At 38.9% G+C, this 26,950-nt stretch overlaps 1 pseudogene; it reads right to left on the bottom strand.

The window, feature by feature from the left end:
* LOC147422358 (probably inactive leucine-rich repeat receptor-like protein kinase At5g48380) lies at positions 1-7,375 on the bottom strand (annotated as a pseudogene).
* Between the last annotated feature and the right edge of the window lie 19,575 nt (positions 7,376-26,950).

The following is a 26,950-nucleotide window of genomic DNA, read 5'->3' as shown; positions in this document are numbered from 1 at the left end:
CTAAACCCACAGATATGGTAACTTATTATTTGTAAAGTTGAACTCATGATCACCAATAGCCTTCAGCAGCTGATATAGCTCATAATAGTAGGTCGTTCCTTTGGGTTTTGTGCGGTGCATGTACATGCACATGTAGACCTCAAAAACTGATTCAACTCATTATCATAGCCCTCCTTTGGAGTGACATGTCCAAAGCTTGGCCATGGCTCGCGAGAAATGAGAACCATTTTGATAAATCTCCTTATGGACATGCATACATCATTAGCTTTCTGCCCCGCTACAAGCTCAAGAAGAACCACACCAAAACCGAAAACATACACCTTCACCGTCCCAACCAGCACTCGAGAATACTCGGGAGCCACATAACCCAAATCCCCAATATCACCATGCACAACAGTGCCATCGTGAGTGTTGACAAGATTCATGAGCCGGGCAAGTCCAAAATCCGCTATTCTTCGCTCATGCTCCTTGTCAAGAAGTATGTTGTTAGAGCTGACGTTGCGATGTATGATGCGAGAATTGCAAATATGGTGCAACCAAGCAAGCCCCATGCATCCCCTGTGCCTATCTTAAAGCAAGTGATCCAATCATGCTTGGAATCTTCATGTGTGTCATGAAGGCACTCTCTAAGAGTCCTTGTTACCCTATGTTTGTACACTAAAATCTTCTCTTCGTAACCTACACAATAGTAGCCCAAGAGGGGAACAAGATTTCTATGCCTCACCCTCCCCAAGGCCTCCATCTATGCTTGCATTCCCTTCTCTGATTGTGACGACCGCTGCAACCGCTTGATTGCCAGGATGGACCCATCTGGTAAAACGCCCTTGTCAACTGTGCATGTCCATCCTTCTCCTATTGTGTTATCTTTGTTGAAATCATTAGTAGCTGCCATGAGGTTAGACAACTTGTGCTTTTTCACAGGAACCTCAACAAGGATACAATCACTGATTTAAGGGCGCGGGTACACTTTGCCCAATTGTGCTCCTCCTATGCAAGAGAAATTTCCATCTTGCAGCCTTTGAAGAAGAAGCACCAAACATCGGTTGTGCATAGACATGTAGTAATGACTACCACTGTGACTATGATACCCTATATCAAGCCTATGTTGCGCTTTGTAGAAGCCAACCTAGTAGCAAAGCTGGATGGGATCGGTCCAATGAGTGAATTCCATGACACATTAAAAGAGGATAGTTTAGGCAAAAGGCCGATTCCACCAAGCAGCTCATCAAAAAGCTTGTTATGCTAAAGATTTAGGGATTGAAGATGTTGGCAATCCTCCAAAGTGAAAAGTATTTTTCCTGAGAAGCTATTCTGTGAAAGATCAATGGAGGTAATATTAGGAACCTGCTTGCAGAGATCGTTGGATATGGACCCGGTAAAGCCATTCTGCGATAAGTTGAGGTTGTGAAGAGCTCTACATTGAGTCAGTGCCCCCTCAAGCCCTGCATTTTGAAGCTTTATTTCCAAGACCTTGTTCTCCCCAGTATTCTAGCACGAGACACCAATTATGAGTTGTAGACAGACCTTTCTGACGAATTGCCAAATATCCAACTGGACAGATGATTGGAGGGATCTTTCATAGAGGCCTTGAATTCTTGCAAGCATTGAGAATCATCCGAGCTTGACCAAGGGTTAAAAGGGCAAGAATGTAGAGAAAGGGGCTAGCCAAGCTGCAACACATCGCATTTTGTCACAATTCCAACACAGATGGGTGAAAGCATGTTAACCTGTCGCGCTTTTTGTGCTAGTTAGCAGTTTCAAGCTAGCACATCTTCAAAAAGTTGGGCGTCCGGTGAATTTTTTACAAATAATATCAAAATTTGTCGGAGGTTGTACATTTGGATTCCTTGTTTCAAGTGCTTTCTATTGATATATCATATGTCATAGATCTTGGAGATGTAGCTCAAGTTATTGTACTAGCTAGCATATGTCAAAATTGTGCTAGTTAGCATTGTCCGGGACATGAAAAAGCATGATAGGTTAACATGCTTTCACCCGGATGCAAAGATCAACACAAGAAAGACTCTTCCAATGAAGCAGAGCCGAGCAATTCTTCCAAGGGATTTGTGAAATAGCTAGGAGGAGAGGCACGAAAAGCAAGTGAAAAAATACCCTAGTCTTGGAGGCTTCATGCTCAAACCAGGCAAGAAAAGAGAACTCTTACCTCCTCAAATCCTTAGAACCATGAACAAAAAACCAACAAAAGAGGGTAATGTAAATACTCATCTATCATTTTCGAATCTTCAATAAATATACAGAGTAGCCAACGCATGCTATATCAACAACTGAAGAATTGCATGGACATTGGTCTTTTTAATGCAACTATGGTCCTATTGTACGATCACCACAAGCATGGGAGTTGTGAGCCCAAGTATTTACAAAACACAATGCTTGCTGCCTACCGAATGAAGCAAAATGAGAGAGAGAGAGAGAGAGAGAGAGAGAGAGAGATCCAACCTGCAAAATTGTGATGAGCTTGCCATGCAGACAATGTAACTCTGACCACTCTACATTTGGAGTATGGAGATCGCTCGCCAAAGAAATTCAACAAGTGCACATTTTACTATTTTTGTGTAAGCCGTAAAAAGCAAACATGTGAAGTTCCCGGAGTACACAGGCTGAAAATTGCTTCGTATATACCCTCCCTTTCAGCCGAAAGGTAGTGCCAATAAAATTGTAGGACATTATGAGGGAAGTGACTAAGAGCTCTTTAACAAAAAACAAAGATACAATCTCATGAGACACTAGGAGGATATAAAACATCATCATCATGGTCGGTGTCCCTGGATGTCTAGCATTGGTCGCTGTCAAATCCCGTCAATGTCCTCTGGTAAGTACTCTGATTGGGCGTCTCCTGTGCTGTAGTAGAGTAGTCCCAATCTTCTGTTATAGTCTTGTTACGATATTGGGCATCCTCTTGTTGTATGTGGTTAGCATTACAATTGGGATAGCTGGTGTGTAATGGTTAATTACTATAATGTCTTTATTTTTCACTAATAGCAAGTTGATAGGATGTAAATTGAAATTCTAGGAACTAAGGCGAAGCCGTCGGCAATAAAACCAATAGTACTTTTGGGCCATTTATTTTTGCATGATGTTGTTGTTATTTTTCCAATAAGCTTGTATGGCTCTATTGTACGAATTTAGTGAGAACCTACGCTATAAAGGGTCATGCAATAAGTGATAGGTACCACCCACGAACTAAAGTGTAAAGGGGGGGCCTTTACTTTTTGGCACCAACTCAGTCAATAAACAAATCAAATACCCAACTCCATAAGAGGGGTGCCTGGGAGTTTGGGGGCTACCTCTCTCTTCTCTTATGCTAAGCTATGTGTAGTAATTGTGTCAACTTATTTCTCTCTTACATGCTATCACTATCAAAGATTTTCTTGTGTGTATGTGTTTGTGTGGTGTTTCCTTGTCTACTTGTATTTGTACTTGGTTAAGAGAGAGATTTGAGAGGTTTGATGTGTGTGTGTGTGTGTGTGTGGGGAAAGTCTGAAGAACTCTAGCCCCCATTCTCCCATACTTCCACAACAGTGGTATTAGAGCTTATGGTTTGCGATAATTGGCATCTTATTTTTTCTTCTTGAAAACGAATATAGTTGGCAATGATAGATTTGAAAATTGAGTTTAATCGGCAATCAAGCGACATATAATCAATAGATTTTCCATCGAATTGTGCTTCTTGACAACAATTATAAACCGTATGGAAAGCACTCAATTCAAAAGCAAATTGCTAAAATTTGTTGGATTTGTGAAGATGGGTGTGCGAGGAAAAGCAAATTGCTAAAATTTGTTGGATTTGTGAAGATGGGCGTGCGAGGAAATGAGAAGAAGGAGATTTTGAAGAAATTGGGCTAAGCAAAGATCTCGATTCGAAAAAAATGGGGTGCCTTGAAAGAGTTTGGAAAAATTGGCTTTGGCTTAAAGAAAGAAAAGTAGAGGAGGTGAGCTTTCGATTGTGCTAAAAGAGAAGCGAGTAAGCTTTTGTAAGACCTCAAAGGCTCTATAGATTGAAGCTTCAAGGATCAAAATTTTAATTGTTTAAGACGTCTAAAGATTCCCAACAAAGTTTATCCGACAAGAGAAATCTAATTCTGAGAGTCCCCAAAGAATATCAAAAGGAATTCTGAATCTCGTATTCTTAGGAGCGACATTTGGATGATTGAGCATCAACAAGAAAGCTTAGGTTGTATCACCAAAAAGGAAAAGCTCAGCCAAGGCATGGGAATTACCCCTTGCACACACAATCAATGTCCCAATCGCCATCCACCACAACCTGCAAATGAGTCATCAAAGGGGTCGCCCTCGTACTAGGCTGTTGGATACTTCCCTCTTCATGCTCACTGGACACAACCTTTTTTGCAGGTCTCCATCTCTCCCACAATTCCCGCACGCTGCCTTCTGCTTTGCCATTTGTTGATTTTTCTTTTATTACACACTCTTTTTGATACAAAGTATTAAAACCTAGGTGCAGTACGCCTCTCATGAAGAGCTCTCTACATAAGAGCACTGCTGAAAAATGACCACCCAACCATAGGAGTCCTCTTAATAAAGAATTAGATCTTGACCGTTCACACTTGGCTGGACAAGACCCAAGGCTTTGGTATGTGGGCTACACACCCTATGGTCGTCCTTGATCTCATGTGGCCTCAATCTCCTAGCTTTGCACGAGCAATGTGCACTAAGAACCCTACCTGCGTGTGCCACATGTGCTCCATGATCCTGACGCTATAGATGACGTGACATTTTTCCTCCCTCTGAAGCAAAATTTACGTCCTTGTAAAGATACTTGGACCCCTAAGGAGACAAAACCATAAGGTGAAAAACTCTCCTTGCCTGAATTCAACGTTTGAACTCCTTTCCTTGTTTTCTTTGAGAGTTCTCTCTTTGAGAACTACTTACTACCTCATGAGTTTATTAGTGTAAACTCTTTAGCTCTTTATTGAACAATGAATTGTCTCATTTCAGTGGCAGCCTCTAACCTTTTAGGTTCTTCAGTGACAACAATTTCGTGTGGCACTCTTGTGCTTAAACCAAGATTCACATACTACTTGGTTGGACAATATGATGTCCCCTCTTAGATAATTATTGTATACTTATCTTTAGAGATCTTTAAATCACTAGCTAGGTGAGATCTCCAAAAATTATAAAATGCTTGCTTAAGAGGTTCAACATATTGATTGACGGCATCTTTGGTCTGCTACCTAGAAACTTACTTATTTCCAAGCCAATAATTTGCTTTATCCCATAAGTGTCTATGCTATTTTTTGTTGGGGATTTCCCATTCACTAATAAATTAATAGGTTATGTAAGCCTCGATGTCAGTGGATAGAATGAACATGTCTTTCTTTATGCTTTGAGACTTATAGGGAGCACTTAGTTGACTGCCATTCTCTTAATTATAAGTGCTTACACTCATATTTTCTTTAAGGTAACTCATCGTTATCTTTACTTTCTTCCTCACTTAAGAGATTGATATGTCCTCATATTAAACTTCTTGTCATGGTCCCATACCGTACAACTTCATTCAAGGTCACTTTGTTGACAAAGTCTTTTAAGGATTATATATCCTATTTATTGAGACTACTATCCAAATTGCAAGCAATTGGACTTGGTAACATTGTGTGTGTGATACTTTTTTGCTTATTTGATATTGAATTATGGACTAATTTTTCCATGGGTGACCATTAGAATGCCTCCATCATCCGAGTGTTTAAAAACAAGAGACTAATTATGGACTACAACTCAGATGGATGACTATCTAGTTGTCTCTTGCATGTGAGTCTACCAAGGAACTTAGGTGTCCATGAGGTGTCCCACAAAAACTTTGCAGCGTATGACTCATTATGTAGCATGGCATGATAAAAGGACATCTATTGATCACATGCATATTTTTGGCTATTTGGATTGTGCTTTGGTGCCACAGATGCAGAGTAGAAAATTGGATGATAAAGCTATTAAATGCAAATTTTTTTTGCTATAGTATTGAAAGAAAAGGTCACAGGTTGTAGGATCTGCAAACCAAACGTATCTTGGTTTCACAAGATGTTGTGTTTATGGAAGATTCTGTTCAGCCCTTGTAATCATGTACTAGAGACGGTAATGTAATCTCACAAGACACTTATGATAGTTTGTTGCCTCCTTTCAGTGGTTGACACACCGACAATTGGCATGTGAGAAGTATCTCTTCTACAATCAGCACTCTAGTCATCACGTAAGCATGTGAGGCACATGGCCAAGCAGACATGGCAGGCAAGTTGGACAAGAGTCCAAAATGATATCCCAGTTAGCCTAGCTTTCCACATTATATGGAGCCACTCTTGCCCTTTGGGAGTCGCCCCATGACCCTTGGGAAAGATACCTATGTGACCCTTGAGAAGTGTATCTAGCCACTGGCAGATACTTTATAAGCGGCCATTTTTTGTACACTTTAAGCATGTTGTCAATTTATCATTAATCAAGTTATGTTTTGAGTCTACTCTCTCTCTCTCTCGCATTGAGTAATCAATGTAATAATTAGTGATTATCAAGTATGCTAAGATGAATGCTAGTTTTGCTAATCCCCCCAAATCCTTTCAATAGTTGATATATTAATTAAGAGAGTTATTCAACTCAAAGCATCAGCTACAGATTTGATTTCTTGTATACACTCTTCTCTTCTTTTTGTAGGCTTCATATTCCAAGCATAATTAATATGGAGCATAAGCAACTTGTCAAGAATTTGTAGATGGGCATTGTAACTGCCGATCGAGGTTGAAAGCCTAATGTAAACATGAAGAGACTAAACTAAGTCTCGCAAAATGCTTTGAATCATGGTAAGAAAACTCCAAGTATAAACTTTGCAATTGGATTTCTTGGTGCTAGCGTACGTGCTTAATTAGCGTAACCTTTAGCACAAGATTAACACTTGTAATCGGTCTATTCTCTTTGGACGATTGGAAATACTCATATGTGTATCTCCACTGTTTACAAGCAGTAATCCAAAATGACTGGTAAACAGGGATCACAATTTCTTGCAATAATGTTGATTAATCAACAATGTTAAGAACAACCATCTTGGTTAACTTTAGTGAACTGATCTACAAGCACCCAAACCGGGCCATGACCTCTATTGGTGATTGGTAAATCTACAATTAATCTCATAGAGATATTGCATATATAGTGCAAAATGCTTTAGAAGCTACTAATGTCATGAATGTGCATGCCGCTCCAAATTAGCCTTTGATAAACGCTAGGTCCCATAACACCTAGTGTACATGCATTTAGCAAAAACAGATCCGAACTTGTATATTCATTACCATACTTGCCAATGTTTATGGATAATGCCATGCTCACAATCCACCTGGAAAGAATCAAATGCTTTCTCCATAGCTACGTGAAAACCATGGAAACTTAGTTGGACCATAATAGAATGTGAAAATTAATCACATCTAGGTGCCAACAATACAAACATGTTCATGAATAGAACATAACATCATAACCTAACTACATGTAGAAACAACCATCCGTTAAAGTTGTTTAACAACACTTGTAAACTTAACAAGTCTTACTAGGTATCCAAAAATTTATGGCCATTGAAATTATTCGTGATACGACGTGTTCCAAATGGTCTAATAAATAGATATGACCAACACTTGGGGACTTTGTCACGACACATAATTGAAATAACGGGTGCCAATAGAAGTCCTAGAGACTCATATTCTCCATATGTGGAATATGTCTCAGATAAGGATGTCCAAAAAAGAACATCCTATAAGTACATGATGTACTTGTGTGTGGAGGTAATTGTAAACACTTTGCAACATGAGTGAAAAGGACCGTTGTTATCCTTGGTCCACACTAGCTAAACCAAACTCCATGAGTTCCTAGACCATGTTGCTACTCGTGTAGGTCCTTAACTGCATAATGTATAAAATGTATCTAGGATAATTCTTTGGTCCTACATGACCTTGTCATATGTCTGAAGAACAAATTGGATGAAAGCATTGAAGCTTAGACATCCTCCTTGGAAAAATCAATCAAAGCATATTTGAAAATGCAATAACACCAAATCAGATGCATACCTAGTGGTTGAACATAGTGTTCACTTACCCGTGGGTCAATGCACTTGACCAAATCTCCCACCTGCAAAGGCCTAGCAACACTACTTGAAAGCTTAGATAAATCAAGAAATAGTAAGCTTATATCCTATTGTTTCCAAATTTGTGTGCCATTATCCTTGATCCTAATTCAATGGATAGTACTGCGACACGGAATAGAAGCCTTGCTGTGCAGTAAGTTTGTCAAAGCACTTTGCACAACAAAGAAATCTTTTTCAAATGAAATGCTAAAGAAAGAAACACAAGTGGAACTTGAAATTTTCTAACCTTGTTGCCCCATTGAGAGCAGTTGCCTTTGCTTGAATGTGGCTTGTAACCATGTATGCTGAGAAATTTAGAGCTGTGGGATGTACCTTGTATGCCCTCGAGGCTTGGTTCATACCGACCTCCAATAAAAAAAGGTTGAAATGTAGCATTCATCTTAACATACTTGATAATAACTAATTATAATTTATTACAGTAATTACTCAATGCAAAAGAGAGAGAGAGAGTGTGTGTGTAGACTCAAAACATAACTTGATTCATGATAAACTGACAACATGCTTAAAGTGTACAAGAAATGGCTACTTATATAGTAGCTACAAGTGGCTAGGTGCATCTCTCAAGGCTCATATGGGCATCTTTCCCAAGGATCAAGGGACAAGTCCCAAAGGGCAAGAGTGGCTTCTTAGAACATGGAAAGCTAAGCTGACTGGGATACCTTTTTGGAATCTTGTGCAACTTGCCTCTTCCATGTATGCTAGGCCATGTGCCCATCACATGCTTACATGATGGCTTAGATTGCTAGCTATAGAAAGGTGATTCTCACATGATTGTTTTTGGTGTAGGCCAAAGGCCACAATCCCAACAACCATTATGATACTTATGCACAAGATGATGATTTCAAAACAACATAGTTACATAAGCTAGACAATTATGTGCACACATTTTTGGAATACACTATCCAAGGACATTTTCTTTGTTTTAAACAAAAATTGTGTGTCGCAAGATCTTTTTGTCCTTTACTCATTAAAGAGTTTCACAAAGCACACAATGCTAGACATAGAGAACTTGCTGCTACATTTCAAAACTTATGCCATGATTTTTATTGGCCTACTATGAAAAGTGATGTTAAGTAATATGTTTTATCTTGTTTAATTTGCCAAAAACTTAAATCAGTGACATGCAAGAAATTGGTTCTTTTACACCCTCTCCCCATTCGTGAAAAACCTCGAGAACACATTTTTATGGATTTTGTTACTGGTTTCCCACTCACTGTTCACAAGCATGATATGATATGCACTGTCATTGATCATTTCTCTAAACAAGCATACTTCATTCCTTGCAAGAAAACTCTCCCAGCATATCAAGTTGCACTTCTCTTTCTTAAAGCTAACTTTTTGGATCATGGTTTGCCGAAGGTAATAATATTTGATCGAGATTCCAAATTTTGTAGTGCCTTTTGGACAACAATTTTTAAATATATTGGCATTACACTTGTTTTACTTCTACATTCCATCTTGAGTCTAATGGTAAAAAAAAGGTAACTAATCGTACTATTATTGATTTAATCAAAGCTTATGTTCCTTCTCAACCAAAGAAATGGGACAATTATTTGCATATATTACAGCTTTCCTATAACAATACCACTTACTCTCTCATACGTAAATATCCATTTGAGATTGTGTATGGCCATTCTCTTCCTCCTCGTGATGTCAAATTTGAAAAGGAACTGGATGAAGCAAGAAGATACATGGGTAGCCAATTTTTGGGAGATGCATAATCATTGTGCGAATGCTTTGTTTTGAGCACCAAAATCAAAGGTTTGCTTCGGCAAGCTAGTACAACAACATATGCAAAGTTCAAGATTGTTTTTTTTTGTTGTCTATGTCATAGGTTTGTTTTACTTTGTCATTTGGTAGTTTTTCGTCCAAATAAATTTGTATGGGTTGTATGTCTATCCTCTTTTGTGTTTGAGGGGAGGCTATTGTGTGAGTGCTACAAAGCTCAAGGGGAGGATTGTTGGGTGAGTTTTGTCTCATTCGAGTGTCCAATGAGTGTGAAAACTATGTAAGCTTATATAAGGCATTAAAACCCTAAATGAAATCTCTCTTTTTCAATGTGCCCATTCGTGCAACCTTATCATTCCTCTCTCTCTCTCTCTCTCTCTCTCTCTCTCTCTCTCTCTCTCTCTCTCTCTCTCTCTCTCTCTTCATTTCCTTTCTTTGCATGCTCATCTCGATCTATGGCAAAGCTTCATCATCACCCACCATAGTCATCGAAGCCCAACACCTTAGAATGCCCAAGTATTCATGGAGTACTATAACCAATGTTCAAGATTCATTTATATGTATGCTAAAATTGCTAGTTTACAAACTATTGGTAAACTTTTAACAGACCGATGCTTGCACCAAAGCTTTTGATTCATGAACATAGAATGGTAATCCCAAGGCATGCAAAGTACACATACGATTACTTGACAACAAGAAGGGTCAACCAAGGACAATAACTACGAGAGTAAGGGCAGCCTACTCTAGACTCTAGTGGACAACCCTTGTCATAAAATCCAATAAGTTTTCAAGAAATGCAATTTTCTTGTCAAACGGATCGCATACCTACTATGTATGATAATATACCTCTACAACTCATAGTATATACAAGACTATATGCTAAGTGGGGCATATATTTTGTGGGGCCATTGTTTTGACTTAGGGTTCTAAATGCTAGTATATTATACTATTGTGGCCAATAAGTACTTTACAAGATGAGCAAAAGCTATGTCTAGCACCACAATTATGGCACATTTGACATCCAAGTTCCTCTATGAAAAAATATAGTGCACTTAAGACTTTTGATCAATATTGTGAGTGATCAAGGAGCGCACTTTGTCAATGAAGTCAGTATCACACTCTTAAATGAATTTATGGTTGCACACAAGAAGTATGATCCCCTCATCCACAAGCCAATGGGCAAGTTGAGAGCACTAATAAACATGTTCCACACTAGTAATGACGTGTTGTGTGTTGAGGTTATGCTTTCTGTTTGAAAGGAAGAAAAGGAATTGTGTGTGAGTACAGATCTGCATTCTGTGTTTGAGTTTTGGTTTTTGTATTTGCAGCAGGTCTAGTTTAGTTTGTAGATTTATTTGAGTTTAGCTCACAAAGTATAGTTCTATTGTGTCAGTATTCTTTTGTCTAATCAGTTCTGAATTTCAACTTCAACTTAAAGCTCAATCCAAATTTAAAAGAAAAAAAAAGTTTAATATTGAGAGAGAAAACACCACATGAAAAATAGATTTGACGTACCAAAAAAAGGAGTCCAACTAGACCTGGAGCAAGAGGAAAAAGGATGGACATGGCCTTGGTCCTGGTCTTGATTATATATATAATAGAGACTAGTATCCTCCATAGCCTCCTCTTTAGTGAGAGCTATAGTAAAGGCCTCTCTATATATATACCCTGCTTCTCCAAGGGGTGAATGAGGTATGTGGGATGAACGCTCCACCTTTCCCTCCACAAGCACCCCTTAAAAACTTTCACTTCCACCCACTTGTCTAGGTAGGAATTGCTTGTTTTGAGGATCATGGGCACCTTGGTTGGTCAAAATCTGTGATTTAATTTGCACCAAGGCCTCCCAAAGTGTGAGGTCTCTGCTCCCTTTTGAGAGGAGTCGATTACCTTTGATAGGTCTCCAATCCTGAGAAAGAAAAACCAACGGACATTGCGTTAGCCACGGGCATGAACCATTAGTGAAGGATTCGTCCTATCTCGCTATGGCGGAGCGTGACCACCATAACCCTATCTAAACACTATCTATAGTCACCTAAAGATATAAACCTTAGAGTTACCAACCTGTACGCTTTTTTCCCCATGTTGCAGAAGCACAGCCGCCAAGGTTCGTCTCTTTTAAGATTTATGACTATAAAAAGAAAACTTCTAGCGTTGGAAAGTTACTTGACTCATCAGGTCCACCCGTCCATAGAAAGATACCATGAAGGTATCATTCTCCCACTTTACACACTACACTCACCCTTCTTTTGCTACCTAATTACTACCACACTGTTTAAACATACATGTTCCTTTTTCTTATTTATGATACTTGTTCGTTAAAACAGTCCTTCAACCAGTATTACAAACAGTATTCAAGCAATAAGTAGTCCATTTTTAAACCAACGACTTTTGGATTAGGTTCACTTAAGAATCTTTACTTGCACCATTGGGTTCGATCGGTATATACATTATTAATAAAAACTCTTGTCATCCTGAGCGTCCCATACCGCTCAACAAGTACTCACTATGCCAACTGGGGTGTACTTCCGCCATAGCAACAACGGTATTAAACCGGGCGTCATCTCTATGCCATGGCAAAACATAACTGTAGTATCCAACTAGGCCATCCTGGGTGTACTCCCACCACAGCATTAGTTGTGCCACCCTAGATGTCATCTCACACCTCGGTAACTGTCACCTAATGCCAATGCTAATAAGTAGAGAGTCTTGAGGGAAACCATACCAAAAGTATTGGACATACATTCTTTCCTATGGAAAACAACGCAACCAAACATTCTGTCCTACTTGCATACATATGCCGAGTTTCTTGAGGTTAAGCCCCTTGGTTTTGGTTCGTGTTTTCCTTTCCTAAGGTGATTAATATATGTCTATGGTCTCGCATATGCAATGATGCATAACTTGAAACTGTGATATCAACCTGTACCATAGCTCCGATTGGTCCGATTGGTGGAGACATAGCATGTTCCTCAGAAGTTCCCCCGTCACTTGTACCGGCTTCATGATCATTAGCGCCTTGGGTTCGAGCACGCTTTGGAGCCATTTTTTTGTACTACACTTAGGCTATACACTTAGGACTTTAAATTGGTCATTTTCACTAGTAATTTTCTTGAAATCTAAGGTCGTTTTTACATATAAGAAACCTTGTTATTTTTCTTGAATATTACTTTACTAAATTTTTTCAAAGAGAGTCTATAATTTGAACCCTCGCCAATTCGGATTCGCACTTAGTGTTACTGCACTACACCTAATTTCTATATATCAAAATCTTTTCTAATCTTAATTAATCAAAAATTAAGTGTGTAAACTACGAAATTAAAAGTTTAGAAATGCATTACTTTTATGCATGACATTTCTAATCCAATTTTAACTTCAATTTCTATACTTCAACTAAATCAAATTTTTAGTATTATTCAAAATACTAATTAATCTAATTGATAATAAAATTGGTGAATGAGAATTTTATTATGCATAATAAGAGTGTGATGAGTACTCTTATGTATTAACTTTCAATTAACTATGCATAATTTAATAGTTAAGATGTACTAACTAGAGAGAGTATGTATAATTAGAGATTAGAGTAACAGAGAACACACACACATCTTTTCTAAAGCTAATTGAATCTTACTTCCTTTCTAAAACTAATTGAAATTACTAATCCACTAGAGAGATTAGAGTACGAGAGAACATACACACATCCTTTCTAAAGCTAATTGAATCTTACTAATGTACTAGAGAAATTAGAGTAAAAGAGAACACACACACATCCTTTTCTAAAGCTAATTAAACTTTACTAATCCACCAGAGATATTAGAGTAAGAGAGACATATACACATCATTTCTAAAGCTAATTGAATGCTTAATTAATACGTACCTTACTAATCCACTAGAGTTTTTGCTTCTTAGTGATTTGTGGACGCCTTCTCTCTAAGAGAAAGGACAACACTTTGTGCGAGTTATAGAGGCAATCTCTATGTCTAAAGTGTGAGTGTGGATGCTCTATTTAGAGCAAAAAAAAAAGTCCAACTTTTTTTCCAAAAAAAAATTTTTCCCCTTAAATTCATACCCGCGTTTGGTCCCCTTGTGGTACCCATCAGCTTGACCAATTTGTCATCATCATCAAGAGATAAAGCCACACAACCCCCCTCATTAAGATTAGTCAAGACCAACCTCTCCTTTCCATGTGACTGTGTGTCCCACTTTGTCCCCTCCTATGTGAGTCCAGGTGAGTCCATGTGCCTTCATGTGTCTTCCATGTGTATCTTTGACTTTATAATTGTTTTATTTATTTTCTTAATGATAATTTACTTTACATTCTCAAGTTAAACTTTACAGCAGTAAGAGAAAATTCTACAATCAGTAAATAAGTCTTGCAATAAGTTAGTCAGTATTTTTATAGCTAAACATGTCAGAATTTTGTAACGTAAATTTTAATTTCTAGGTTTTCTCAGCCTATATAGTTCATAATTTGTACTTGAATATTTTAAATAATCAGTGATGGTTGAAAAATTCAAATGCATAATAGAATTTGTATGAAATTTGGAAGTAGAGACCTTACACAAAGAAACGCTTGTTTTGAGCTATTGTAAATCCTAGTCTAAATTTTGAGCATTAAAAAATAAAAAGAAAAAAAAATGATTAATAAAGAAAGAAACAAAACACACAAAAAACTGAAGGAAAATGTCTTAGGGTGCTTACCAACACTTGTAAGACACTGAGATCACATGTATTTATGCTCTTGGATGAGTGATAGGGTCTGAGAAAATAGAGAGTGCCTCAATTTACACGGGTATCCACTTCACCCACATTATATTTTGGGCCTTTGGTCGAGACCCAAGATAGTGTGATTGAAGACCCACACAATGTGGGCAGTGACTCTTCCTCTGACTACGACATGATGGAGGGGTATCCTACACAAAACCCCAAAAATGAAATTCAAATGTGCTTGTCTTAGTCGCACAACCTAGTTCTAGTATATTTGGTCATCTAGTGAAAACATTTAGTTGAGTTACTTGCTTTGAACCTGTGACTAGTGAAGTAAAGGAAGGGGTTGGGGAGGTAGATTCACATTTCTCATCTCATGTCAACCCTGCACTCTCAAAGAGTGTCCATGTGGATACCCTACCCACTACATTGATCAAAGGCCCTTCACGACTATCACCCTCTGAAGCTCAAATACTTGATGGTAGGAGTCTTGCAGCATGAGTGCAAGAAGTCAAATGTTATATGCAAGCAGCTAGAGAGAAGGAAATCAAAAACTCATGCATGGTAGAACAACACTGAGCTATGAAGGCAAAGGCCCCTATGACAACCTACCATACCAATCAAGCAATCAATTTCTCTTGAGTTGGCAGTCACTAAGAGTCACATCGTAGGGAGCCACAATGCATCTACTTCAAGGAAAACCTCTAGCACACCAATCCTAGATAGTCTATTTCTCAATGAAAATTGTGAATATGACCTATAAACTAAAACTCTAACTGACCATGTGGGTTGGTTAGGTATTGTACAATCCATGGTTGGTGCCACAAGTCTTGAGGAGAAACAACAGATGGTTTGTGATGTCACACATAGTATTGTTTAGTGAGAGAGACAAAACAACGGAATTAATCAGCCTTTGATGGACCTTACAAGATTCTTGGATATAGCCAAGACAAAGTAATTGACCCTATCGCAAATGGAGACTCCTTTCATGAATCCCTTGAATCCATCATAGATTGTTTCCCCTTGAGTCTCGATGCAATTTGAGCACACAAGGAGTACCTTTAGTTTTCCAAATCTAGCTCAATGTTCTCTTGGAGATCAATCTACCCCAATGTTGATCATGACAAAAGATACACCCTTGACCTTAGTCGTTAGTACTAAACCATTGCCTAGTCACATAGGGCCTAAAACAGTACCTATATGTGTGCATTAATCATATGTACCTGTTGCCACTTGTACTCATGTAGCTCCTACACCCCCAATTGTTGCATTAGCTTATGCTCCACGATCGCATTATCCAAACTCTTACTCAAGTGGAGCCATGCCAGTTAGTAGTAACATGTCATACCATGCATCTGCTATACCAAGGGGAACACCTATAAAATTTGGACCACCGCTTGGCACAACACCATACCAAGCATGGGACCCAAGGACCATGCATATGCCAACTCCAATTCCAACCCCCATTCCACATGTGGTTTCAAGAGCACCTACACCTACTGTACCCTTCTCATTTAGGTGGTTTGGTAGCATTTGCTCAAACTATCGATCGATCTATTACAGAGAATATGTGTGGCATACTTGAGAGAGAGCCTAGAAGCAAGGCGGTACAAGTGGCTAAGCTCAACCAAAAATTCAGCGATGATGGAGATGTTAGAAAGGATATTGAGGTTTTCAAATACATATGTGATTCCCTAGAAGACCACCACTATTGGAATTAGGGTTGCAAGAAAACACACACAGCTTGGAGAAGATGAAGGAATCTCAATGCACACAACAAAGAGTGTATTAGTTAGTGTGCAATGGAAAGATAAGATAGCCCTAGAGTGATGGGCGTATATACAATGCATGGGGGGAAAAACTCCTAGAGAGGGAAAAAATGCCCAGCGGTCCTAAGTGTATTCACACACATCACTACCACATGTATATGGTAACAAATCCCCCCAGGTAGTGATATGGTAAACCAGAGCTGGAACCTAGAGTAGAGGGAATTGACATGCCTTGTGAGGACATGATCATTCCACAAAGGGGAGTAAACCCAAGGCTTTGAACTTCTCATGAGACAATGCCTTTGTGAAAATATCTGCAAGGTTGTCTTGTGTTGGCACATAAGACAAGTTGATCTCTCCTATTGAGGGCCTCTCCCTGACATAGTGGTAATGCACCTCGATGTGCTTTGTGCGAGCATGAAAAACTGGGTTCCTCGCAACTGCCAATGTGCTCTGACTGTTAGTGTAGATAGTGTTGGTAGTGTCCTATCCAACACCCAAATCAGCCATAAGCCGTCTGAGCCATACACACTCAACCATAGCTATGAAGACTGCCATGTACTCAGCCTCACAACTCGAAGTGGCCACAGTAGGTTGCTTCTTGCTCATCCATGATATACATGAACTGCCAAGCATGAAACAAAAACCACTTGTGGACACTCACGTGTCAAAACAACCAGCCCAATCCGAGTCCAAGAAAGCATGTAAGTCTGGCGGCAATGATCCCCCCTTGAGATAAAACAAGCCAAGATGTAAAGTGCCACTAAGGTAGCGGAAAATCCGCTTGACAGCCTACCAATGCTTAGATCATGGGCTATGCATAAATCTACTGACCTGTGAGACTGCAAACTGAATATCTGGCCTCATGTTGCATACATAAATGAGGCATCCAACAACAGTTTGGTAAAGAGTGACATCTACAGGATCACCATCATCATCAAGACTCAAGAGTGTCTCTATGTAGCTTTTCTAACACAAGGCAATACCACCATCACACTGTTTAAACTGTATACCCAAGTAATGATGCAACATCCCCAAATCTTTCATCTTGAAGTAGCATTCAAATCAGCCTTAGATTCAGCAATATGTCTCTCATTTGGTCTAGTGATTAGCAAATCATCCACATGAAGAACCACAATGAGAAGTACATCACCCTCACGCTGTACATATAATGTGATTTCTATTGGACTGTTACAAAAGCCTTGTTTGACCAAATGAGTGTCATCCTTCTCATACCAAGAATGAGGAGATTGCTTCAACCCATACAAAGCTTTCTTACATCTACACACTTTATTCTCTTGTCCTTTCTTGACAAAACCACGAGGCTATGTTACATAAACTTTCTCAAATATGACACCATTCAAGAAAGCAGTAGCAATGTCGGATTGATGTACATCCCAACCAAAATGAGCTTCCAATGCACATAGAAAAAGTACAATAGTCATACGACAAGTGGGAGCAAAAGTCTCTTCATAATCTATGCCTTTCTGCTGTGCATAACACTTTGCAACAAGTCAAGCCTTATAGCGATCAATCTCACCATCCGACCTGTGTTTCAACTTGTAAACCCACTTCGTACCAATGGCCTTTTTGCAAGGAGGCAAATCACATAAAATCCATGTGTCATTTTCTATAAGTGCATCATATTTAGATTGCATAGCAACCATCCAATTTTTAAATTTTGTGCTTCATCAAAAGATAGGGGTTGCTCAACATCATGTAAGCTAGACACAGCCAAAGCATAACAATCTTATTCATAAGATGCATGGTGAGAACCTGAACAAGTACAACTAGAGAAAGGTGCATCCAATTTACTGTCACATAAAGTATGCAATAGCCATTTAGGCATACCTCTAGCTTGCTCATTTTCAGCCCTTTCCTCATCAAGTACATCATGTACATTTGCATCACTAATAGGTTGATCTATAACATTTTCAAAAACCCTCATAGGTTGTACATTTGCCTCATTGGAATTTACATTTGAACTTCCACCACTGAAAAGAGGAACAAAGTGTCATAAATGTCCTGTGAGATGACATTATTGTCTCTAGCACATGATAACAAGAATTGAATAGAATCTTCCACAAACACAACATCCTGTGAGACCAAGATATGCTTTTTTTGCGGTTGATACAACCTGTAACCTTTGCTTTTAGCACTATAATCGACAAAAATACCTTTGACAGTCTTATCATCCAATTTTCTGCACTATGTTTGTGGCACCAAAGCATATGCCAAACATCCAAAAACACACATGTGCTCAATAGAAGGCTTTCTATCATGCCATGCTTCATATGGAGTAATAGACTGCAAAGATTTTATAGGACACTTGTTAAGTACATAAGTGGCACACACGATGGCCTCAAGCCAAAATGAATGCGGCAAATCTTGACTTTTGACCATACATCTTGCCATTTCCGTAAGTGACCTATTTTTCCTCTTAGTAACACCATTTTTTTGAGGCATATAAGGCATTGTACATTGGCGTTTTATCCCAGACTAGCCAAAAATGCATTAGATTCATGAGACATATACTCCCCCCTCGATCGAAACGGAGGGTGCCCATAGTACATTTCAAGACATTTTCATCCATATCCAAAAGAAATTTGAAGCACGTAAATACTTTAGACTTTGCTTTAAGCGGAAATACCCATGCATGCGTGGAGTAATCATCAATTCAAGTCACAAAGTAAAGGTAATTGCACAAGGATGGAGTTTGCATGGGCCCAAAAACATCACTATGCACACAAGCTGCAACCTGCATGTGGCCCTAACTGAACCATCCTTTGGAAACTTCAAAAGCTGCATCTTACCCAAAATACAGCCTTGATAAAAAATTTTGACAAGTGCTTCAAGAGGCGGCAAAGAAGCAACCATATCAAATTTTTGCAAGCGTAGCAAACTAGCAAAATTCACATGTCCAAAGTGTGCATGCCAAAGTTTTGCATCTGAAAGTGCCTTAGAATCCACAACTACATTTGCAAAATTTTGACCATACTTGTCATACAAAGTGAGCTTATACAGCCCACGGCATAAAATGCCAGATGCAACAATTTCATCACTAAAACTGAGATCATGTACAATACATTTGTCATCCACAAATTTGACTACAAGTCCAAGTCTAGCAAGTGCAGATATAAACAAAAGATTCTTCTTGATCCTAGGTACATAAAGTGAATCAACAAGTATGAAACAACTGCCATTTGCGTCAGTAAGCACAATCTTTTCAACTCGCTGAACCGGATAAGAGGCATTGTTGGCACAAGTAACTAAATTCCCATGAGGGACAGATTCAAGAGAGGTGAACAAATCATGATGTGAGGTAATGTGCTTTGTAGCACCATTGTCAAAATACCACACGTGTGAATCTATAGCAACGGACATGCATGCATCATGGACAATAGGATTATGCATGCATCATGGACAATAGGATTATAAGTGTACTTTGCACTAAAAGCCCATTCTGCATGAACATCATCATCACAATTTCCTTTCACAGAAGACTCAACAATAGCTGCATTTGTACTGGAACCAGTCTCTTTGTTCTTAGCCTCTTTGGCCTTTAACTTAGGAAACTGCTTGATCAAGTGATCGTTAGCTTTACAGTAATGGCAACACATCTTCTTTTTTCCCTTATCACCAAAATTTCCAGACTCATTGTTTGACAGCAGAAGCATTAGGAACATGTCAACGCATCTTCCTTTTGCCCTTATCACAAGAATTTCCAGACAAATTGTTACCAGCAGAAGCATTAGGAACATGTGCTTTTCAACTCATAGAACCACGAGAAGTGATTGCATTGCTGCAACCACCTTTTCTTTGAGCAACAATAAAAGCTTGTTCAATTGCACGCTGTCTAGTCTTGTTTTTACTAGAAAGTGAATCTTGCAAAAGCAATGTGCATAATGCAACTTGACAACTTCAAGATTTCATTGGGTCATAAGTCCCCACGTACTAGCAAAAATATGGTAAGAATCTTGAAAGGCATCAAGAACAGTCTGCACAAGGGAATGACTTCACCTACAAAAATAAGTTGCTCATTGATATCCTTGACACCAGCAAGGAAAGTGTCCATATCATCTTCCTCATGGATAATCTTTGACTCCAGCTCTTTATGCTATCAAGAAGTTTGCGGTCTTGCCAGGAAAGCATTGGGATTTTGGCTGTGAGAGTTTGTGAGAGAACTCCAAAAACTATATGAAGGATTTATACCATAGATGCCATGAAGTCTACGGTTTGGAAGGAAGTGCAATAAAAGAAACCCCACTCTTTCTCTCTTGCACTCACACACACAAAGAAAGAACACAAAAGAGAATATCAAAACAACACAAAGATGAAAACATCAAGGCTATGGTCATATTGTATCATGCTTAATATGAAAGGGTTAATAGATAAGTTAATGGAGTTCAATCTTTGCCGACCAAACAGGCTACAAATTGTTCTTTGGAATTGTAATTCTGTGCTTACCATAATATATATGTTTTGTCTAGTGATTGGGATTAATTGTGTATACAAATCCTCTTGTCTAGTGATTGGGATTAATTGTGTGTAAAAATCCTCTTGGTTCATAGCAAGATAACTACACTTACATTAAAAAAAAAAATTATAGTCTATAAGGGGTAGTATGATGGGATCCGGTATAAGAATTATTTCATTGAGCCTTTCTAGGCCAAAGAGAAACACTATACGTTGTTTGTATTTTATGGCTAATACATACGTTAATTGTAATAGGTCGTACAAAGTGGATGTGATAGAAATTTACATCATGTGGATTATTTATCTAGGATAACTCTAGTATGTATAAAATGTAGATATGAAAGAAGTGAAGAAAAGAGAATTTTCCTCCCAAGCCCTATTCTTGCTCGTAGGCAATAAAGATACTACAGGGAGAGATTTATCTATAGCAAGAAAAACCTAGAATTTGTAGAGATAATGACTTTCTAAGAGTGAGAAAGATAGATTTGGTTAGGGAGACAGATGAAAATAGAGATATATGCTGGGTTAGAGATGAAAAACAACAAGAAACCAATAAAATATCAAAGTAAAACACATCTTACTTGACAAACTCTTCAGAGTTATGCACCATTATGATGGAGAGAGAAGAAGAGGGAAGAATTCAGCCTTGATCGATGCACCAAGTTCAAGACCTTCTTTGATTAGAGTTGATCTTCCAAGGATAGCTTACAAGATTGGCTAGTCTTCCTCTAGGAGCAAGTGTAGGCTTAGGCTTATGTTTATGGCTAATTACAAAGGCATCAATCCTCTCACTCCCTTGTGAATGGTTTTCAAGGAAGAAGAGGTCCCCTTTTATAGGTGAAGAGAACCCCTAAGGGTTACACAAGAAAGAGAAGAGCCAGTGTGAACAGAAACTGGGCAAAGTTTGAAATGAGATGTCCATGCATGATGTGGGCAGACTAGGGTCCACCTTTTGATCATATCCCCTCAATTGTGGCTCCAAATAAAAAACCAAAAATAGGGGCAAAAACTTAAGCTCATTAACTACAACTCTCATTTTGTATACTTTTTTCAATTCGAATTGGAACCTTGTGTAAAAAATTCACCAAAATAGGATATCTTTCTGGCAGCAAAAGTCTTCTCGTTGTCCTCTTAGCTTAGACTCCACTTGATTCCAATGGACACCTCATGCAATATGAAGGCATGACATTGATCCTTGACAAAGGTTTGTAAGCATCCTCTTAATAATGCATTAAAATGAGTGCATATTTGAAAAGCATGCAATCTAGTGTCTAGCTAGGGTGTGAGATGATAATGAGATAGTAGAAATAAAGAACCAATTCTTTTTGCTCCAAGTGAAAGAGGCGAAGGACGCTTTTCCCATAATACTTTCTAATAGTAAAGTAAGAATATGTTACCATTGAGATAAATGATAGGATGAGATATAAAGATGATTATTATTCTTAGATATGTATATGTACATTATGGAAAATATACGTATGTATCTAAAAAGTTGCAAGATAGATCTTGTAGCATTCGTTCCCACTATGTACATGTCACATCACGACAACGCATCAATGCAATTTTTGCCTCATTGCGACTTGCATAAAGACCAGCCAGAATATTCCAAGACTGTTTAATAGATTTTGCTGAATGAATGTGATGAGTAATAGTGCACTTCACAGACAACGCAATCAATGCATGAGCATGCACATCTTGTACATCCCAACGAGCTTGTTCTATCATAGGCAAAACAACTCTAACAGTAGCAATCCTTGTAGCAAGACCTGCAACATCCTGAACATCACATGTATCCTCAGAACCAAGAGTACATCAATGCCCTGCACAATGTTCCAAATTCCCTTTGACACAAGAATATGTTGCATCATATAAGCCCACATAGGGTAATTGCCCCCATCCAATATGTCCTCAGCAGCAAACATCTTGAACACATATGTGTTGTTGTCAGCCATGATAAATGATGCACCTGATGTGAAAATTGTCTGAATAGAGGAGAAGAAAAGCGGGAACAACACGTGCTATATATCACAAACTGTAGAAGATTGTAAGAGACCTGTTATGCAAAAAATTACACTTACAAAATTTTTGCACAAAATGACAAAATAACATGCACATTACTGCCTGGAGTAGTGGAATTGGAGACAGAAATGCATCCAAATCAAAATTCTAAGGAGGCCGAGATCTTTGACTTCTCTCGAAAGTTTTGTCGACCTGCAAACACTCGCCAAACATTAGGAGATTTCGGAGGTCTTTTGAAGGGCCTTTTGGAAGAGTGAGGAAAATAAGCTCCTCCAATGAGAGAAGAGCCTACGTTACGTAGAAAAATAGATTGACATTAACAAAAATATAAAAGGTGTCCCTCTCCTCATTTAATAATCTAGTGGTCCTTGAAGACGATCACTCTCTTTCATTTAATGCGAGCACCTTTTTTAGAAGGTAGATGCGGTGCATTTAATATGGCTTATGTCATCACTCGAACTCAAAAAGTCGCAAAACTATCGAGTGGTGGAAGATTTTGAAACTTTTGATAGAAATGAATGTCTAATTGCCTTGCTCGACATCCAAAGAGGCAAAAAATGTCAAAAACCCCTAAAAGAACATTTTACTAACGGTGCACGAGGGGGCATTCCAAAATTTTGGAATGCCTCCTCGCGCGCCGTTAGTAAAAAGCCCCCTTTTTCCTCTTTTTAGGGAGCTTTTTGAGAGGAAAATGTCAAAAAACCTCTAAAAAGGGGCTTTTTTGAAAGATAAGTGTCCAAAAACCACTAAAAGAATCTTTGTACTAACGGCGCGCAGAGGGGCATTCTAGAATTTTAGAATGCCTCCTCGTGCGACTTAAGTAAAAAGCCCTTTTTTTGGGGTTTTTTGACATTTTTTGCCTCTTCGGATGTCGGAACGAGACAAGTAGACATTCATTTTTAAGGTATTTTGGCGTTCCGGACGCATTGGTGGTGTCAAAAACCTTAAAATCTATCACTATTTGATAGTTTGTGACATTTCAAGTTCCAGTGATGATGTAAGCTGCATTGAATGCACCACACCTGCCTCCTGAAAAAGACGCTCGCATTAAATAAAAAAGTGACCGTTTTCAAGGACGACAAAGAATATAAATCTACTTTTTAGAGTGTCTGGTTGTCCTTTTGGACGTACTCACAAGGTTCAAGTGCATTTTAAAAAAAGTTTCTAGAGAGAGAAATACAATTTCTTACAAGGCCCTCCAAATGACCTCCGAAATTTTCTAATGGCTCACAAAAATCGAAGAAAGTGAGCAGGCATGTGTTAGAGCTGCTATGACTAAGCCCGAGAGGATGCAACCTGCTCTGATACGAATTGTTGGAATTAGGGTTGCAGGAAAACACACACATCAAGCTTGGCTCTTGGTTGGATTTGCATTCCATAACCAAGAGTTGTTGGTGTAGGCCTCTACTTCTCAATGCTTGGAGAAGGAGATGAAGTTCTTGCTCAACACATGAGTTGTGTGTGTGTAGAGAAATTAGTTAGCCTAAAAATACCAACTCTCTCTCTTCTTGGTCAACCCCTTTTCCCATTTGCTCTTGATGGCTTCCCATTGGCTCCTGCAAAGCTTAGCTAATAGCAATTAAGAATCATAGTTGATAGTCTTGTGACAAGTGTCTCCCTTTCTTCTTTTGTGAGAGCTTTAGGTAATTAAAATAATTTATTTAAACTCTCATTGGACCTTTTAGTCTTCTGGCCAATAGAATCAAGCAAGCCAGTGGACTGTTGAATGCTAATTGGACCCCTTGGTAGACTGTCCAATAGTCTTCTAGGGAGCTTAATTTCTATTGGTTCTTTTATCAAACATTTCTAATTTGATTAGACTAATTCTACTCTAGCCTAATTCTCATTGGTCCACCTCTATGGCCATCCAATAGGATTTGAGGGGAGATTGGGGACATCTGAGCTAGGAGCCTGACATGTGTCCATTATTCCCTTTGTGTAAAGGGAGAGCTTGGGACTGTGTGTGTGTTTCTCTCTCTTCCCCTACCTTTAGGGCTCGCCCCCTCCTTCCTAAGGACGTGGGAAGACTTTTTAATATTCCCATAACTATCCAATATTCCCCACTTTTGGCCATTGGACTTTTTAATTAAATTTTGGAACCTTAGCCTATGGAAGACTTAATGGAGCTGAACCTTAGGTCTTTTAAGCTCTATTGATGCACATTGCTCTTTTGCAAACTGTCCCCCTTTGGATCCCTATTTTCCCTCCTTTGGATTCGTGTTGAGATCGGTCTGACAGCCTTACCAATATTCTAGCTTTTACTCTCCTAGTACCTCCCCATATTAAATGATCAGTTTAACATGAGAAAATCATTTGGGAGAATTAGATATTAGTTTTTATGACATGGACAGCGTTTAAACAAGCTCTCAAAGATTAATACTTTCTTGAAGATAAGGAGTACGTTACAAAGAAGAGTTTTTTGAAGTGGGTGTAGCAACATAATAAGGGGCTATCTGCTCCTAAATTGTTAAGATAATTTGAAAATAGATTTGGTCAATTATCTGCAACCGAATGTGTTGCTCTTAACTCAAAGAAAGTAGAACTTTTTGTGCAGGTTGTAGACCCAAAATTGCAAAAGAGTTTAGTGGATCTCCTTGAGGATCCCGCAGGGGAGTTAGGGCTGAAATCAGATTGGAAAGAAGTGATTGAAGCAGTCAATATGGTGGTGAAACGACAAAAATGACTGGATAAGTTAGTTGGAATGAATGCAGATGTAGGAAGAAGAGGTTCTTGTGCCAATAAAGGAGAAGATTCCAAAGCTAGAGGAGTTGTTCATGGATGAGCTTGTGAAGGGGATCGAGGAATTGAACATCAATTTGAAAGCTGTGAAGCTTGAAGAGAAAGGTTCAACCTCTTGATCAAGACAAGGCGGTCCACAGAGAGGAAGTGGGAGTCAAAACTATATGTGGTGTTTGATCATGTCAGGAATGAGTGCGAGGAGTTTGTTGAAGCCAAGCGTAAAGATGTGGTTTTTTGGAAGGATGGCCTGATACACTTGCGAGAAACAGAGTTGCCTCTAAAGACCAAATATGGAAGAGGTGGTATGAAAAAAAGCATGAAAGAGATGCTACAGGAACACCATGCGAGTGTAGTTGAAGCACTCACTTATGGTGTGCAAATTTGAGAACAAAATGCAGGACAAATCAATCAAAGGTTCTAGCATAATTGGAACCTTTTGGCCATATGCTATGACAATAGCAAAAAAAGGAAAAGTTGAGTATCAGCAGCTGTGTCAAGTGGGAAATTGTATTAGAAAGCCTACTAGGTGGGAAGACCCTGTAGATTCTCTCTCAATATATGCATACATAGATAAATGTCAAAACAATCAAGCGTTTGTAGAAGAAAAGCAAAAGAGGGAAGAGGATTTGGCATGAACTTCAAAGAGGACGAGGAGATCAGAGGTAAAGGAGTCAAGCTCAGGAGTGCCTCCTACCCCACCCGATGTCTCAATGGATGAGGCCGCGAAGGAGAAAAAGGTAGGAAAAGCACAAGGTCCTTCATATAAGCTGAGATCTGATATGAACAAGCTACGGATGTGAAGAAGGTACTTGAGGAGTGTATTCTGAATAGTAGGGTGGAGTTCACCTTAGGTGAGATCCCAGGTTTTGCAAAGCGAGAATTTCATGACAATAAAAATGATCTCATGAAGAGAAAGTGCCAAATATTGTACGGGCCTAAAAAAAACCCAACCAGGACACATGGAGTGTAGATAATTTATGAACAAGTTGAAGCTATTTTGGGCAATGTTTATGAAGAAGAACTTGGTGAAGGTGAATGGGGAAGCATAGTGGACAACAATGAGCTTCCAAGAATGGGTAAAACATGTCAGATTTCATGAGGATGAGTATGGAGAAGATGTATCTTGCAGCCATTTTACGTGGAACCATTGGGCCAGGGCTACTACTAAAACTTTGGTAAAGGTAGGTGATTCAGAGGATCCGGTTGTTGCATTGGTAGATCATGGGCCAGTGTTAACCCTCACAGCTCAATGACACCCTATCACCTACGATGGAAGTTGTATTATTTACTTGGTAGAGTCAGGTACCGGGCTTGTCAGTCCAATAGGAAAAGGGTAAAAGTGATCGCCGATGAGAGGCGCACTCTAACTAGA

The sequence above is a fragment of the Adiantum capillus-veneris genome, chromosome 27 (genome assembly GCF_014529385.1).
Source record: "Adiantum capillus-veneris isolate H3 chromosome 27, ASM1452938v2, whole genome shotgun sequence".
NCBI classification, from domain to species: domain Eukaryota; kingdom Viridiplantae; phylum Streptophyta; class Polypodiopsida; order Polypodiales; family Pteridaceae; genus Adiantum; species Adiantum capillus-veneris.
The sequence above is the reverse complement of the archived record's forward strand: the minus strand, read 5'-3'. Positions and strand labels throughout refer to the sequence as shown.